This window comes from Sinocyclocheilus rhinocerous, unplaced genomic scaffold, assembly GCF_001515625.1.
Source record: "Sinocyclocheilus rhinocerous isolate Xijiao unplaced genomic scaffold, SAMN03320098_v1.1 scaffold1253, whole genome shotgun sequence".
Lineage (NCBI taxonomy): Eukaryota > Metazoa > Chordata > Actinopteri > Cypriniformes > Cyprinidae > Sinocyclocheilus > Sinocyclocheilus rhinocerous.
In genome coordinates this window covers 247,232-252,682 of record NW_015642062.1, presented here as the reverse complement: position 1 = coordinate 252,682, position 5,451 = coordinate 247,232, and the positions used below count along the sequence as shown (strand labels likewise).

At 34.6% G+C, this 5,451-nt stretch overlaps 1 long non-coding RNA gene across 1 annotated transcript; it reads right to left on the bottom strand.

Moving 5' to 3' along the window:
• Positions 1-333: 333 nt before the first annotated feature.
• Positions 334-5,139, bottom strand: LOC107755621 (uncharacterized). Its single transcript, XR_001641720.1, has 3 exons — positions 5,063-5,139; positions 2,929-3,003; positions 334-404 (listed from the first exon to the last, which is right to left on the bottom strand). It is a non-coding gene; the product is annotated as an uncharacterized LOC107755621 (long non-coding RNA).
• Between the last annotated feature and the right edge of the window lie 312 nt (positions 5,140-5,451).

The window sequence follows — 5,451 nt, the reverse complement described above, 5'->3', positions numbered from 1 at the left end:
CCTTTCCAAAACACATCTTTGTGTTGAAAAATTGCATGCACATTCATGACCCTAAATGAAGAATATTCTCCAAACTTAAAGAAAAAAAAAAGTTTTAGCTGCATTTTGAGCAGTTTGAAAATTGAGTGTCGGTCAAACTGACCGCAACATAAAAGTTGTAGCAATTTTGTAGAGGCTTTCCAAAACACATAAATGTATTGAAACTGTACATGCCCATTCATGACCCTAAATGAAAACTATTCACCAAATCTCAAGAAGAAATAAATAGTTTAACAGTATTTCAAGCAGTTTTGTACCTGAGGCTGCAGTTTATTGGACCTCCTGAACACTGCGGTTGTTCTGAAAGGGTCATCTGGACAAAAACTGAGGCTGGACGGAAGGACGTTCTGTTGTTGTTTGTATACCTTGAACAGGAAAAAGTAAACAAATGTACAATTCTGATCCCACACAAATTTTACACATCGCATAAGTGTCAGACGCAGGGAATTCGATTGCATCAGGAACATTTTGATGTGCAACTGTCTTACGGCAGCCATCGGTTTTGCTTTATGAAATCTTCAGACATCTGCATGTCAAAGGAAGGTGAACACGAAGAGGACATTTCCACAGAATCAAATACCTGTTATATCTCAGTACACATGAATGGGAGTGGTTCATAAACACACGCACAACAGAATTCCTGCATGTTCGGTCCATGCGGGCAAACTGTATATGTGTTGTGATGTTGACTGCATTGCACACATAAACTCAAAAGAAAACCTATAATGTGTAAAAGTGCAAAAACTGTAACCAGTGGACATGTTTGTTTGTTTATAAGCACAATAAACATTAGTTGACATTTCTGTAAATGTATCAGGATAAGCCAGCTGGCTAATTTCCAAGGAGATAAAGAGAACAAATAATAAAAATAAATAAATGCATACATACATACATACATAACAATATACTATTATATAATTATAACTATTATACTATTATATATATAATACTATTATACCTTTTCTTAACATTTTGAATGATTTATTTATTTATTTTAGTTTTATTATTTCTGTTGTTTTTGTTATTTTTATAAGTTTTTAAAAATATGTCTAAATAGTTTTTTCTTCATTTTTATTTAAGTTTTAATTCATTTTAATTTTAGTTTTATTGTTTTTGTCATTTTAGTAGTTTTCTAAATATCTCTATATAGTTTAAAAATATATATGTATTTAATTTTATTTCAGTTAAAGTATATTTCAAGTAACAAGTAATTTAAAAAAAAATGTTTTAGCTTTAGTTAACTATAATAACCTGGACATGCAACCAGATTATTTTGGAGATTGTGAACAGTAAAAATCTACATATTTGAATCTTTCATTAAAAATCAAATTTTTTTAATTCTTTGGACTAATGTGCACAAATTAATTGTTCACAATACAAATGAGCAATAAGAAATCTGTTAAATTTAGATTTCATATAGACTTTAAATTGTATTGTGTATACAGTATAACAGCTTTATTATTGACTATCTGCTACCCTGTTTTCTAGATATCAGCCATTAAAAAACCCATACGATAGTGACTATCTGTTTAGTTGAAACCCACACCACAACCTGCTGCAAACATGAAACTACTCTCCAGTATGAGCCAGCAAGTTCTGACGCTCAGAAATGCTTTGACTGTGAAGATTAACTTGTGTGGCATCACACTGACTTTAGTTTATTTACTCCCAGCCCCATATTAATAATTACATGAGTAAATACATGCGCACACTAAAGGCCCACTGTGCTGCATTTCATATTCCCATTCATCTTTGATTCCCAGCGCTGCGACAGCTGAAACTCCAGTTGGCCGATTTCATAAGCTTGTTTGGGGAGGGAAACTTCAGCTGAAACGCTGTACGTGTCGAATCCGAGCGCAGCGCTGCACTGGAGCTCTTCAGATGCGCATGCATGCCATCATAACGCTCCTGTCAATCACTGTCAGATTTAATCATCTCATGCACATGTCATCCATCTGCTTTAATTTAACCTAAATGACACTTAAACACTGAAAAACGGTCTTGTTTTCAAGTTAAAATATTGTTTAAATGTTATTGTTAATTTTATTATCCTACTGGCATATTGTTTTTTCTTGTTTTAAATATAGATCTAAGATTTAATCTAAGGTTTAATTATGTCATGCACGTCATAAATCTTCTTTAATTCAAATTTAATGGCACTTAAACACCGGGAAAAGAGTGTTTTTGTCTTGTTTTTAAGGTAAAATATCCGAACTCCCTTAAAACAATATACATTTAATCAAAATTATCTTAAACGTTATTGACCTTTATTTTTATTACACTATTTGCATATTGTTTTTTTCTTGTTATTTAAGTTTTACACGTTTTATTTTGCTTTTCAATAAATATAATTTATTGATTTTTATTTATAATTAATTTTTTAAGGTATGTTAACATTATTCTAATGGGAAACATAAGACAAAATTAATAAAATAATTCGTTTTTTTTGGTTCTTTGTTTGTTTTTCAGCTGCGGTTGCATGGCATCGAAACGCTCCCGTCAGTTTTAATTATGTCCTGCACGTGTCATCCATCCACTTTAATTCAAAAATAAATGACACTTAAATACCGCAAAAAAGAAGTTTTACACAAATTTAGTGGGAAAATAAGACAAAATGATTAAGATGTGTTTGCAGTGAAGAGAAAATACTTGCGGTAAATTATAAGGCTTTAATGTACAGCAGACCAGCAAACCTTAAATTATGACTCCCAACGAACTGAAAGCAGCTTTTAGGAGGAAAGAGGAGGATCGGGCGAACGTCCCGGTGTGGACGTGTGGAAAGATGGGAAGTAGGAGGATCTGAGCTGGCTTTAATCATATCCTGTAACCTGAGATTGACAGCTGCTCTCAGAGCCCAAATGAAGCGTGCCAGGGGTTTCATGCCATTACCTGTGAGCCTGGATACTCATTTCTCCTCCGTGTTTCGTCTCAAACACCTGCTCTTTCAGAGGACTGGATATCAAACTGCGGAAACAGAGAAGAAAATAGTTCAGTAGCCAAAGGGCAACATCATTATATCCCTCCATCGTCATGCTGGCTTCCCATCGACTTCTGCTGCCACAATTAAACTAATCAGAATTAAAACATAAACATATGCTTTTGAATCAGACAGTTTTAGTACCTTTAAGACCTATTTTATCTATTTGACCCATACAAGAGCCTTTTTACAAGCACAAGTCCAATGAAAAAAAAGCCACATGCAAGCATGACCATTCATTTTAACACGTTAAATGCCACTTGGAGACTTCAGTGAACATATCTGGTATAAAATTATGCCACAAAATAATTACTGAATCAGAGTTTTGAATCGACTCTCAGAAACAGAAGTGATTCACCAGTGTGAATTAAATATGCCAACTTTTTGCTATTAGAGAACTCAAATGTATGTTGTTTATAGTCTTATTTACTTTCTAAGTTTGGAGTTTAATGCTGTTATCCTAATGGAGATTTTGATTGTTTTGCCACATAAACACAGCTCTGATTCAGTGTTATTTTTAGTGTTATTTGCTCCTGTTTAATTTAGTTTAATTGAGAGATGCTATTTAAAAAAATAAATAAATAAATAAAATTTGTAAAACTAGTCTAATTTTTCTTTTATTTATTTGACTGACAAACTATTGGCACAAAAGAATTACTGAATCAGAGTCTTGAATCGATTCACTGAAACTGACAGTTTGAACTGATTCTCCAAAATGAATCAAACAAGCCAGTTTGTTGTTACTGAAGAGCTCAAATTAAGTTGTTTCTAGTTTCTTACCATTTTCTTTTAACTCTACAAATGAATGATTGAATCATAGTTTTGATTCACCGAAACAGTTTGAATTGATTCTCTGAAATGAATCAAACATAACAGCTTTTGAAGGGAGAGGTGCTATTAAACATTGTAAAACTAGTCTATTATCACACACTTTTGGGAAAATGAATGGCAAATTAAAAAGTGCCTACAAATCATTCTGTGAAAAAATTTTTTGGAACAAATTATAGCACAAAAGAATCACTGAATTGTAGTTTTGATTCGCTGAAACGGACTGTTTGAATCGATTCTCCAAAACAAATCATGCCAACTTTTTGCTACAGAAGTTCAAATAAAGAGATGCAAAAAACAACATGAAACATGTGAAATTAGTCTAAATGACACACTCTTGGGAAAATGAATGGCCAAATAAAAAGTTTTTAATTTCATTTAAAGGGACAGTTTGTCACGGTGCGTAGGAGGGAAACGAGGAGACGACTTTCAAAACTTGACTTTTAATAAACAAACCAAATGAAAAGGAACACTAACATAGGGAGCGCAGGAGACACACATGGAATGACATTTAAGACTCGACAAGAAAACATGAGGCAGACTACACATTTATGCTAAACTTAACAAGGGACAGACAGGTGTGGGGAATCAACTAATAATGAGACAACGAGAACAGGAAACCAAACCAAATATGGGCATAAGGAAACACGAGGGAGAACTAGAACTTGGAGAACAAAACACAACACAAGCCTGACAAGGTTCACCCAAAAATGATCATTTTGTCATTATTTACTCATCCTTATGTCAGACCAAACCAGTATAATTTTTCTTCTATGGAACATGAAAGAAGATATTTTGAGAAATATCTTGTGTTCATACAATAGAAGTCAAATGTTCGAAACAGTTTGGTTTCCAACATTCTTCAAAATATCTTCTTTTGTGTCCAGAACACAGAAATGTATGAGATGCAAACATGAGTAAATGATGACAGAATTGTAATTTTTTTGAGTAACCGTCCCTTTAAATCACAGGTGTTGCAAGCACTAGTGGTTCTCAGGATAGGGATTGTGTTGATTTTTGTGTCTGCGTCTCTCAGCAGCGCCGGCGGGTGAAAGCAGGGCCGCGTAAACACCCTCACAAGACAACTGAAGCGCTAAACGCCAACAGGAGATTCACCTGAGAGACGTAAACACAGCTGCAGCCAACAATACAGGGCCCACATACATCTGTGAGTGTGTGTGTGTGTGTGTGTGTGTGTGTGTGTGTGTGAACACCCACCTGCATGATCCCAGCTAATCTCTCTCTTCAGGTTCCCGTCGCTCGTTTGCCCCGTTGCCCTTCCTCTCACCCCTCGCTGAAAGAGAATACAGAGCATGTCATTCCAGCTCCGCTTCCTCCGACTGATCTGTTATGAGCTGCATCGCTCATGGCTAAAAATTCCTCCCACCAAATAAAAGCTGCATCGCTGTTCAGGAAAGAAATGCGATGCATTGCCAGAACACAATGTTATTGACTTTAATTCAAAGAAATTAAAAGTGAGTTGTCATTCACTCACCCTCATGTCATTCCACACCTGCATGACTTTATTTCTTCAGCGGAACACAAAATATATTAATATGATTAAATAAACATTAAGTGAAATAAAATAAAGTGTGTGTGTGTGTGTG